Here is a 12,801-nt window from a genome sequence, read left to right on the forward strand (position 1 = left end):
TAGGAGACCATAAATCTTTCTACAAATGTAGCTCAAACATAATACAGAGACACTCTTCATGACACTATGTGTGGCTCTATTGACTATTGGCCAGTCAAAGATAATGTAATCAAAGACCAATGTTGACGGAGAACCATAACAGAAGCCTCACTGTGTACATTGACTGATTCTGATGACAGCATCAGATTCTAGATTCTTCAGTGACATCATCTGTCTCACATGGTATTAAGATGGGTTTACAGCCAGTGAGGAGATTTGAATGGGTTGGTAAACATTTGTCTAATAGCCCGACATTTCTATGCATGCAAAATTCTGTCTTGCAAATCATACATGGTAATACAATTTCCTTTCAACACTTTAACTGAAAATGCATTAAAACTATGTTGTGGTTGTGTATCACATTGCAAAGAGTCTAAAACTGGCATTATGCCTTATTAAATGACTGTGGAAAACCCCTTTTTGCTAAAAAGAGGGGAAAATGGCTATGAGCTTTGGCTATCCCTCTCCACTTCATTCACTTGAAAGCTTTGAACATAAATATTTCATTGTGAATTGGCACAAGGGATGAAGTGAAAAGGAATCATTATTTCGATAAAAAAAAATTAGGGTGCCTTCCAACTGTCAATGCAGGCTTTATAAAATCAGACATTTAAGTAGAATTCTCTTCTCATCACATCGCTAGTCTCACCATGAAGTAGGAGGAATGCTATGGTAACATTGGAATCCAAAAGGGAAATGTAGCCTCTGGTTTCACTTCCTAAATCTCCCTTTCTAAAAGACACTGCGTGTTCCAGGTTATAAACAACACTGGTTGTACATTCAAGACTCAGAATTGGAACACAACAAAAGCTGATGGGCTAATGTTACACAAACAAAGCTGATGGGATAATGTTACACAAACAAAGCTGATGGGCTAATGTTAAACAAAGCTGATGGGCTAATGTTACACAAACAAAGCTGATGGGATAATGTTACACAAACAAAGCTGAGAGAAGTGTTGCCTGGGTAATCCAGTTAATACATCCCTGTGGAGATCAAACAGAAGCTACTAGAGGGATCGGCCTACTCCATCTTAAGAAATCACTGTTGATTAAAACTGTTCAACACTTAGAGAACACAATCACTTACAACCCAGGCTGAATGGAACAATACAGAATGACCCAACCAAACCTCTAGTATGAGTGACACCTGGCAATAAGTGACTATTATCCATGAGTCAGACAGGGTCCCAGGGTGCCCCGGGGCCAACAAAGCTGCCCTGTCTGATTCCAATTGTGCCAGTGTGCCCTCTGTTGTAAAGGACGGTGTAAATAACCAGCTGGACCCAGCACTAATGTCCACAGGGAGAGTGCGGAGAGAGAGAGAGAGTGCGGAGAGGCACGTTCTCACTGTGGGAGCAGCTTATCTAGAATCACATGCACATTCACTCACACAATGAACTCCATTTAAATCATTTGTCACTCAAGAGGGAGCTCTGAAAGACGGAAAAATGAGTTATGCTTTGGCAGAGGCTTCGTATTATACAAGTGACCTGAGAAATAGCAGAAAGTAGGCAGAGACTTTGGTATTATACAAGTGACCATTGGTGCGGCTGGCTTCCGGGTTAAGAGGACGGGGTATTAGGAAGCGCAGTGACTCAACGGAAGATCGGAAGATTCATGACTCAACCGTCGCCTCCCGTTGAAAAATTGGAGAGAAAAAAAGTGGGTCAAAAAATGTAAATTAAAAAAAGACTGATCTCCATGTCACCCGTTAGTGCACGAAGACGCTCTGCCCCGGGTGACTAAATAAAACATACAAGGACTAACCAAGTCTATGCATTATTCAACATGAACTTCAGTCCAAGTAAAATAACAAGACTCTTCTCAGGCCGACAAACTGAAAAACGTTTTAATCCATTAAAATAGATCCCTGTCTTGTGCAAAAACATGGGTTAATGTTGCTCCAAGATAAGTAATTTATTTTATACTGAACAAAAATCTAAAATGCCAGAATTTCAATGATTTTACTCAGTTACAGTTCATATGAGGAAATCAGTCATTTGAAATGAATTCGGCCCTAATCTATGGATTTCACATGTGTGGGAATAAAGATATGCATCTTTTGGTCAAAGATACCTTAAATGGGCCACAGGATCTTGGCACAGTTTTTCTGTGCATTAAAATTGCCATAGATAAAATGCAGTTGTGTTCATTTTCCGTAGCTTATGCCTGCCCATTCCATAACCCCACATGCCAACCATACACGTGGTTTGCGGTTGTGAAGTCGGTTGGAAGTACAGCCAAATTCTCTAAAATGACATTGAAGGCGGCTTATAGTAGAGAAATTATAATTAAATTCTCTGGCAATAGCTCTGGTGGACATTCCTGCAGTCAGCATGCTAATTGCACACTCCCTCAAAACTTGAGACATCTGTGGCGTTGTGTGTTGTGGGAAAAACTGCACATTTTAGAGTGGCCTTTTATTGTCCCCTGCACAAGGTGCACCTGTGTAATGATCATGCTGTACAACCAACTTCTTGATATGTCACGCCTGTCAGGTGGATGTAAACAAAAAACAAGCCTACCACTGTAGTGTAGTCTGCAAACTTGATGATTGAGTTGGAGACGTGCATGGCCACGACAGTGGTGGAGAGGGTAGTAAGTTAAGTTCCTCGGCGTACACATCACGGACAAACTGAATTGGTCCACCCACACAGACAGCGTGGTGAAGAAGGTGCAGCAGCGCCTCTTCAACCTCAGGAGGCTGAAGAAATTTGGTTTGTCACCAAAAGCATTCACACTTTTACAGATGCACAATCGAGAGCATCTTGTCGGGCTGTATCACCGCCTGGTACGGCAGCTGCTCCGCCCACAACCGTAAGGCTCTCCAGAGGGGTGAGGTGAGGTCCCTTCCAGGACACCTACACCACCCAATGTCACAGGAAGGCCATAAAGATCATCAAGGACAACAACTACCCAAACCACTGCCTGTTCACCCAGAAGGCGAGGTCAGTACAGGTGCATCAAAGCAGGGACCGAGAGACTGAAAAACAGCTTCTATCTCAAGGCCTTCAGACTGTTAAACAGCCACCACTAACATTGAGTGGCTGCTGCCAACATACTGACTCAACTCCAGCCACTTTAATAATGGAAAAATTGATGTAAAAAATGTATCACTAGCCACTTTAAACAATGCCACATAATATAATGTTTACATACCCTACATTACTCATCTCATATGTATATACTGTACTCGATACCATCTACTGCATCTTGCCTATGCCGTTCTGTACCATCACTCATTCATATATCTTTATGTACATATTCTTCATCCCTTTACACTTGTGTGTATAAGGTAGTTGTGAAATTGTTAGGTTAGATTACTCATTGGTTATTACTGCATTGTCGGAACTAGAAGCACAAGCATTTCGCTACTCTCGCATTAACATCTGCTAACCATGTGTATGTGACAAATAAAATTTGATTTGAAGTGTGCACAAAATGAGAGAAATAAGCTTTTTGTGCATATGGAACATTTCTGGGATCTTACATTTCAGCTCATGAAACATGGGATCAACACTTTACATGCTGCGTCTATATTTTTGTTCACTGTATAAAGATGAATGAACAGCTGTGCAAAATACATTTGTAGAGATTTTGTACTAATTATGAAGCTTGAAGGTGACTATGAAATATGATGGGAAAAGACAAGCATTTGAGTTGATATACCGTTCCACAGGCAGATTTTAAGTACGCACTTTAAAAGGCTAACTATTATTCTCCCAGGTGTCTGAATAATTACGTAAATAAGGAATCTGTTTTTTAACTTAGAATAAATTCGCAAAATTTCAAGAAAAAATGTTTTTGCTTTGTCATTGTGTGTACATTGATGTTTTTTTTTTTACTTAATAATTTTTTGGAAAAGGCTGTAACGTAACAAAATGTGGAAAAAGGTCTGAATACTTTCTGAATGCAAATGCTGCTGCTACTCAGATTTTAATTATCCACACTGTAAAGGCTGATCATTGCTATTATTCTCCCAAGAGTCCCTCTAATGCAGATCGGATGAAGGAAAGAGAACAGAATGAGTGAATCAGATTCATCTGAGAGGGCATATTTTTTCACCGGGTGAAAGTTGACTGAATTGATTCTGGAACTAGGGTGCCATTAAAATAACATGAAATTGATTAGAAATACATCGTTAATGATGTAAATGACTATTGTAGCTGGAAACGGCTGATTTTGTATGGAGTTCCTCTGTCCAGTGTCTGTGTTCTTTTGCCCATCTTAATCTTTAATTGGCCAGTCTGAGATATGGCTTTTTCTTCGCAACTCTGCCTAGAAGGCCAGCATCCCGGAGTAGCGTCTTCATTGTTGACGTTGAGACTAGAGGTCGACCGATTAATCGGAATGACCGATTAATTAGGGCCAATTTCAAGTTTTCATAACAATCGGAAATCGGTATTTTTGGGCGCCGATTTGCCAAATTTTTTATTTTTTAAAATTATATATATACATTTTTTTTTTACACCTTTATTTCAACTTTATTTAACTAGGCAAGTCAGTTAAGGACACATTCTTATTTTCAATGACAGCCTAGGAACGGTGGGTTAACTGCCTTGTTCAGGGGCAGAATGACAGATTTTCACCTTGTCAGCTCGGGGATCCAATCTTGCAACCTTACAGTTAACGCTTTAACCACCTGCCTCTCATTGCACTCCACAAGGAGACTGCCTGTTACGAATGCAGTAGAAGCCAAGGTAAGTTGCTAGCTAGCATTAAACTTATCTTATAAAAAACGTTAGCCTAGTGGTTAGAGCGTTGGCCTAGTAACCGGAAGGTTGCAAGTTCAAACCCCTGAGCAGACAAGGTACAAATCTGTCGTTCTGCCCCTGAACAGGCAGTTAACCCACTGTTGCTAGGCCGTCGTTGAAAATAAGAATTTGTTCTTAACTGACTTGCCGAGTTAAATAAAGGTTAAAAAAATAATAACTACACATGGCTGATGAAAATACTAGTTTTTCTAGAGTGTCCTGCGTTGCATATAATCGATGAAACGCTGGGGGATGATTTAACAAAAGCGCATTTGCGAAAAAAGCACAATCGTTGGATGACTGTACATATTTTTAAACCTGCATATTTAGCTAAAAAAAATCCAGGTTAGCAGGCAATATTAACCAGGTGAAATTGTGTCACTTCTCCTGCGTTCATTGCACGCAGAGTCAGGGTATATGCAACAGTTTGGGCAGCATGGCTCATTGCAAACTAATTTGCCACAATTTTACGGAATTATGACATAACATTGAAGGTTGTGCAATGTAACATGAATATTTAGACTTAGGGATGCCACCCGTTAGATAAAATACCGAACGGTTCCGTATTTCACTGAAATAATAAATGTTTTGTTTTCAAAATGATAGTTTCCGGATTCGACCATATCAAAGACCGAAGGCTCGTATTTTCTGTGTGTTATGTTATAATTAAGTCTATGATTTGATAGAGCAGTCTGACTGAGCGATGGTAGGCAGCAGCAGGCTCATAAGCATTCATTCAAACAGCACTTTCGTGCGTTTTGCCAGCAGCTCTTCGCAAGCACAGCGCTGTTTATGACTTCAAGCCTATCAGCCTAATGGCTGGTGTAACCGATGTGAAATGGCTAGCTAGTTAGTGGGGTTTGAAACGCTATTAGAGCGCACGTCACACGCTCTAAGACGTGGAGAAGTTATTCCCCTTGCTCTGCATGGGTAACGCTACTTCGAGGGTGGCTGTTGTCATTGTGTTGCTGGTTCGAGCCCAGGTAGGGGCGAGGAGAGGGACGGAAGCTATACTGTTACATTGGCAATACTATAGTGCCTATAAGAACATCCAATCGTCAAAGGTATATGAAATACAAATGGTATAGAGAGAAATAGTCCTATAAATACTATATTAATTACAACCTAAAACCTCCTACCTTGGAATATTGAAGTCTCATGTTAGAAGAAACTAGAGGTTGACTGATTAATCGAAATGGCCGATTAATTAGGGCCAATTTCAAGTTTTCATAACAATCGGAAATCTGTATTTTTGGCTGCCGATTTTTTTATTTTTGGCCTAGGAACGGTGGGTTAACTGCCTTTTTCAGGGGCAGAACAACACATTTTCACCTTGTCAGCTCGGGGGATCCAATCTTGCAACTTTACAGTTGCAGTTGCCAATCTTGCAACTTTACAAGTCCAACGCAATAACGACCTGCCTCTCTCTCGTTGCACTCCACAAGGAGACTGCCTGTTACGCGAATGCAGTAAGCCTAGGTAAATTGCTAGCTAGCATTAAACTTATCTTATAAAAAACAATCATAATCACTAGTTAACTACACATGGTTGATGATATAACTAGATATTATCTAGCGTGTCCTGCGTTGCATATAATCTGACTGAGCATACAAGCATACAAGTATCTAAGTATCTGATTAAGCGGTGGTAGGCAGAAGCAGGCGAATAAACATTAATTCAAACAGCACTTTCGTGTGTTTTGCCAGCAGCTCTTTGTTGTGCGTCAAGCATTGCGCTGTTTATGACTTCAACCTTATCAACTCCCGAGATGAGGCTGGTGTAACTGAAGCGAAATGGCTAGCTAGTTAGCGCGCGCTAATAGCGTTTCAAACATCACTCGCTCTGAGCCTTCTAGTAGTTGTTCACCTTGCTCTGTTGTTGTGTTGCTGGTTCGAGCCCAGGGAGGGAGCGAGGAGAGGGACAGAAGCTATACTATTTACACTGGCAATACGAAAGTGCCTATAAGAACATCCAATAGTCAAAGGTTAATGAAATACAAATGGTATAGAGGGAAATAGTCCTATAATAACTACAACCTAAAACTTCTTACCTGTGAATATTGAAGACTCATGTTAACCTGTTAAGCTTCCCCCTACTTTTTCGGAAATTCTGTTCAAAATCGCGCAACATTTTGGCGTCCTGCTACTCAGGCCAGGAATATAGTATATGCATATGATTAGTATGTGTGGATAGAAAACACTCAGACGTTTCCAAAACTGTTTAAATCACGGCTGTGACTATAACAGAACGTCTGTTTCATCGAAAAGCGCAGGAAAATCTGATCACTGGAGATGGGAAAAAATATCCATGCGCCACTCCCATGAATTGTTAAAGGTGAACCGTAATATATGAGGCCAAGCTTGCAGTACCTACAGCTTCCACAGGGTGTATAGAGTCTCCTCATTTGAATCTGAATTGATTCTTGGTAGATCCGACCAAAGGGAACCGATTCTCTCCGACCACCAACCCGAGGCATTGTCTGTCTTTTTTTCCGGACATTTTTCCACACGGCAGGCTATCGAATTTACATCGCCTCCTGATGATTTTTATAGCTTATTAACGTGTAGTTATACCTAAAGTTGCATTAGAAAGGTATTTCGAAGTGTTTTGTGAAAGTTTATCGTCGAATTTTTAACTTTTAAAAAATGACGTTACGTTATGAAACGCTATTTTTTTCCGTTTTTCACACAGTCTTCATAGATCGATATCTAGGCTATATATGGACCGATTTAATCCAAAAAAAGACCCAGTATTGATTATGGGACATCAAGGTGTGCAAAGAAAGAAGATGGTCAAAGGTAATTAATGTTTTATATTTTATTGTGCGGTTTGTGTAGCGCCGACTATGCTAATTCTTTTGTTTACATCCCCTCGGGTCTTTTGGGGTGTTGCATGCTATCAGATAATAGCTTCTCATGCTTTCGCCGAAAAGCATTTTAAAAATCTGACTCGGTGGCTAGATTCACAATGACTGTAGCTTTATTTCAATACCAAGCATGTGTATTTTAATGAATGTTTGCGTTTTAACTAATACTATTAGCGTGTAGCGTAGCGCATGTGCATTTCCAGAGCTCTAGGTGGGACGTCTGCGTCTCAAGTAAGCTCAGGAACCACCAGCTTTCATATGTTCTCATGTTCTGAGCAGGGAACTGAGTTTTTGCATTATTTAATCCAAATTGAACATGTTTCATTATTTATTTGAGGCTAAATGGATTTTTATTGAGGTATTATATTAAGTGAAAATAAGTGTTCATTCAGTATTGTTGTAATTGTCATTATTAGAAATATATTACAAAAAAATAATATGTAAATAGGCCAATTAATTGTTATCAGCTATTTTTGGTCCTCCAATAATCGGTATCGGCGTTGAAAAATCATAGTCGGTCGACCTCTAAATCACTACTTGACATACAGCTGAACTAGCCAACTGAGTTGTTTCAAATTTCAATCTGGCAGCTGAGTTGTATAGGGATGTGTCCTGACAGCTAAAAAAAAAAACATTCCCGATCACAGAAAATTACTAAAATACAAATTCTTAAGCATCCGGGATCACAAATCATGACGTGAAGTTGGACACATTTGCATTGAAAATATGTTATTTTATATTCCCGAAATAACAGCAGTGCCTATATGACGTCCTTCTCCTAGAGATGAACGTACTTTGGTGTGAAACATGCAAATCAATCCCAGAACAACAGCAAAGGACCTTGTGAAGATGCTGGAGGAAACAGGTTCAAAAGTATCTATATCCACAATAAAATAAGTCCTATATTGACATAACCTGAAAGGCCGCTCAGCAAGGAAGAAGCCACTGCTCCAAAACCACCATAAAAAAGCCAGACTACGGTTTGGAACTGCACATGGGAACAAAGATCGTACTTTTTGAAGAAATGTCCTCTGGTCTGATGAAACAAAAATAGAACCGTTTGGCCATAATGACCATTGTTATGTTTGGAGGAAAAAGTGTGAGGCTTGGAAGCCAAAGAACACCATCCCAACAGTGAAGCATGGGGGTGGCAGCATCATGTTGTTGGGGTGCTTTGCTACAGGAGGGACTGGTGCACTTCACAAAATAGATGGCATCAAGAGACAGGACAATTATGTGGATATATTGAAGCAACATCATAAGGCCGCCATTGAAAATAAGAATGTGTTCTTAACTGACTTGCCTGGTTAAATAAAGGTAAAATAAAAATAAAATGTAAAAAAATGATAAAGCATGTGTCGATGTGATTAGATTTTTTGAAGCACATTGACTGAACGCTTCCTCAAGGCCTTGGTCAATGAGGAGAGTGATGAGTAAAGAGATTTCACTCTGCGCTAAATGAATAAATTAACATTCTGACCAATGAAGCTCTTCTCCCCCCGAGCAAGTCTTCAGAATTAAACGCAGAGACCTGCGAGGAAATATTGCATGAGGTTCGGGGAAAACTTAAAATTAACAAGAGAAAGTGCACCATATCCATATGACACAATTTCACTCCTATTCAAACTCCTAATTTACATGTTGTGTGAGTTTGGTTTGATTGATACCATGGCAACGAATATCATGCATGCGAGCCAGTGATGTTTGACCAGCTTTTCAATGGCGGGGAGACTTGATTGTGTCAGTGGAAGCTCCTCAGAGGAGGAAAGGAAGGACCATCCTCAGTGAATTTTATGAAAAGAAAAATAGTGAAACATTTAAAAAAGTAATCCTTTCTGGATAAAACTATACTAAAAATATTCACCAAATAACTGATTAAAATATTTTCTTGCAATGAAGTTCTACAGTAGCCTCAACAGCACCCTCTGACATGTTGTCCGTCCAATGAAAGGACCAGAGAAGGAACCTAGAACTGAACAAGTAAACTACAGCAAGCTAGAACTGCAGTGCATGAAGTGTAGTGAGTAGTTGACTCCGAGAGAAAGACAATAGTTGAACAGATTTGAGTAAATTAAGTTCTTAAATTAAGGAGAAGCAGCAGAGAGAAAGAGAGCTATTATTGTGTGGTATTTTCTATTCTTCTTAGTTTACCTTCCCTTAGGCAATGCAGCTACTCTAGCCTACTCACCAACCCGACTCAGACATAGAGAAATGCTATTGGATCGTGGGTTTACTAACAAATTAGTTCTAGTTTGTTGACTATAACGTTAATATGGTTACAACTTGATACCAAAAGATCCCAGTATTGCAATATTTGTTCCATGGCAAAAAGTCAAACATGAAGCAGACCAAACTCTATGGTCCATCAACAAAACCTGCAGTATGTAAAGTACTGTGTTCTATAGCTTGGGAAATAAATGTGACTCTGGATGACAATTTAATTATGTTTGTTGTTTCTTTTTTTCTGATTAGGGCTATTTTCCTAAAAAAGTAAAATTCGCTTTGTATTTTGTTTCCTTGCCACGATACTAATAAGTATTGTGATACTAGTATGGTCCAGGACCTAGTGGCAATGATGTAGCCTGTGAAGTGGTTAGTGGTTAAGGTATGAAGGTTTGGCTTGAAGAGGTTTTTGCACCTGGTCAAAGACAGCTGTTGTGTTGTGCACTGAAGTCCACAAGCGAAAGGAAAATGTGAGAGGAGGAGAGTAGATGTAAGAAGGAATTATAAACTGGTTGGTTCGAGCCCTGAATGGTAATTGGATGACAGCTGTGGTAGATCAGACTGTATACCACGATTATGAGGTCTGTACTCTGGAGTGGGATCGTTTTGAAGGTGGAGGGTCCATCATGGTCTGGGGCGGTGTGTCACAGCATCATCGGACTGAGCTTGTTGTCATTGCAGGCAATCTCAACGCTGTGCATTACAGGGAAGACATCCTCCTCCCTCATGTGGTACCCTTCCTGTAGGCTCATCCTGACGTGACCCTCCAGCATGACAAAGCCACCAGCCATACTGCTCTTTCTGTACATGATTTCCTGCAAGACAGGAATGTCAGTGTTCTGTCATGGCTAGCGAAGAGCCCGGATCTCAATGCCATTGAGCACGTCTGTGACCTGTTGGTATCGGAGATTGAGGGCTAGGGCCATTCCCCCCAGAAATGTCCGGGAACTTGCAGGTGGCTTGGTGGAAGAGTGGGGTAACATCTCACAGCAAGAACTGGCAAATCTGGTGCATTCCATGTGGAGGAGATGCACTGCAGTATTTAATGCAGCTGGTGGCCACACCAGATACTGACTGTTACTTTTGATTTTGACCCCCTTTGTTCAGGGACACATTATTCCATTTCTGTTGTCTCATTTGTTGAATCTTGCTATGCTCATACAAATATGTACACATGTTAAGTTTGCTGAAAATAAACACAGTGAGAGGATGTTCATTTTTTTGCTGAGTTTACATTGAGCAAAGTGATAATGCTGAATGTGGCTGCTACGAAAGAACCTTGTGCGCACGCAGGTGATTAAGGGTGTATTCATTCCCGCCGAAAATGTTTCTTAAACGGAAGCAAACGGAATGAAACGGGGAGGGGCCTATATTAATTTGTCCAATAGAAACTCTCATTTTAACTGTTTGGACTAATGTTTACAGACAAGATCAGTTCGATACAGGCAAGAGTATACAAGGCATTATGGAATGTGTCACCTAGATTACTCCAATTTATCTATAGACCTGTTCACCTAAATTATAAACTTTCAGTTGTAGGCTAGGTTGAAGTAAGCTCATGATGGGTATATAGCATATTCGAGTAGCCTTGAGCTGGGTGAATGGAATATGAATCAGTCATCCAATATATTGTGATAGAAATAATGATCATTAAAAAAAATCGTCCTCCCTAATCTTGATCGGCACCGACTGTCACTGCATTACATCAATGTTGCTAATGCACCACTCTTAAAACGTTTTAAATTGTTGTGTTCAATAGGTGATGGAGAGTGGAGACAATTTCGACAATTTATGACTGCTATTACTCAAGGCAAAACTGTTTTTATAATTGGCAGCAAAACTTGTGTGGAGGCAGAGAAATATAGTGATTTATAGGGTGCATGACGTGGTAAGAAGAAACAATGTAGGTAAGAACTACAAATTAGCACCGCAAAGACAGAAAAACCCACCCACCTTTGGTCAGCTAAGTGGCTGCACTGCCCCTTCGGCTCGTAAAAATATCCAACTATTAAAAATACAATAGTTTCCATTAAAATAACATCACAACTACGGTCTCCATTCTGATTTTTTTTTAAAGTTATTCATAAATGAGCTAATGAGGTTCCTAAACTATGAGAACGCAACTACATCATGCAAACTGTTTTTGTCGACGGGAGCACTTCTATTTGGATGAGAGCATAAGTTTAACATTTGAAAACGTGGGAATAAGAACTTTAAAATCTTAGCTCACCTAGTAAAAGTCCCTTAAATAAATCCTTTGGAATAAATGCATCAAACGGGCGTAGTTTTGCGAGTTCCCGACTATCCAGTTGTAGTCCTTTGTGAGTCTTTGGCGATGGGAAGAGAGAGCAGGACCCTGCTGATGTCACCGCGAGGGAGGGGCATGGATCAGAGTACTTTCATATGGATATGATGTCAGTTTAGGAGTTTCAGATTACTTTTCACTGTACTACTGTAATGTCATAAAAAAAGATATAATATACTGGCCTACTACTCTCATTCTCATCATACCTCACTGTTTGAAAATACCACGTAAGAGATTTGTAAGATCAATAGGCATATAGTTCTCATAAACAGACCCATTGAATGTCAAAATCAGATGTACGAAGTACAGAAGGACTTTATCAGGAGCTAGAGCCTATCTATGACTGGTCCTGGTAATGGCTGGTTGCATTTTATTCTCAGTGAATCACACCATCCAACCAATCTTCCTGTATTTTATGCAAGAGAGAAGAAGAAACAGGTTCTTGGAAGTTTCAAGTAATTCCATTAAATAACATACTTGATTTTTTTGACTTCATTTGTTTGCAGTGTAGGCTATGATATTGTTTATTGCTAACCATTAGTAGCCCATTCTGGGTTTATGGGAAGGTGTGAGTGAGGATAGTAGGAAGGAAGGGTAGCCTACCCATGGCCG

The 12,801-nt window shown here is 40.0% G+C and overlaps 1 protein-coding gene across 2 annotated transcripts in view; it reads right to left on the bottom strand.

The window, feature by feature from the left end:
* Nucleotides 1–12,238, bottom strand: part of LOC112225649 (SH3 domain-binding protein 4) — a 78,536-nt gene extending 66,298 nt beyond the window's left edge. Inside the window, exons 1-2 of one of the 2 annotated variants that reach the window (XM_024389775.2) lie at nucleotides 12,115–12,238; nucleotides 11,838–11,889 (exon numbers count right to left, since the gene is read on the bottom strand). The gene's annotated coding sequence lies outside the window, so the exon portion shown is untranslated. The remainder of the gene's footprint in view (nucleotides 1–11,837; nucleotides 11,890–12,114) is intronic. The other variant, XM_024389774.2, reaches the window with a different exon arrangement.
* Nucleotides 12,239–12,801: the final 563 nt, after the last annotated feature.

Source organism: Oncorhynchus tshawytscha, linkage group LG26 (assembly GCF_018296145.1).
Source record: "Oncorhynchus tshawytscha isolate Ot180627B linkage group LG26, Otsh_v2.0, whole genome shotgun sequence".
Lineage (NCBI taxonomy): Eukaryota > Metazoa > Chordata > Actinopteri > Salmoniformes > Salmonidae > Oncorhynchus > Oncorhynchus tshawytscha.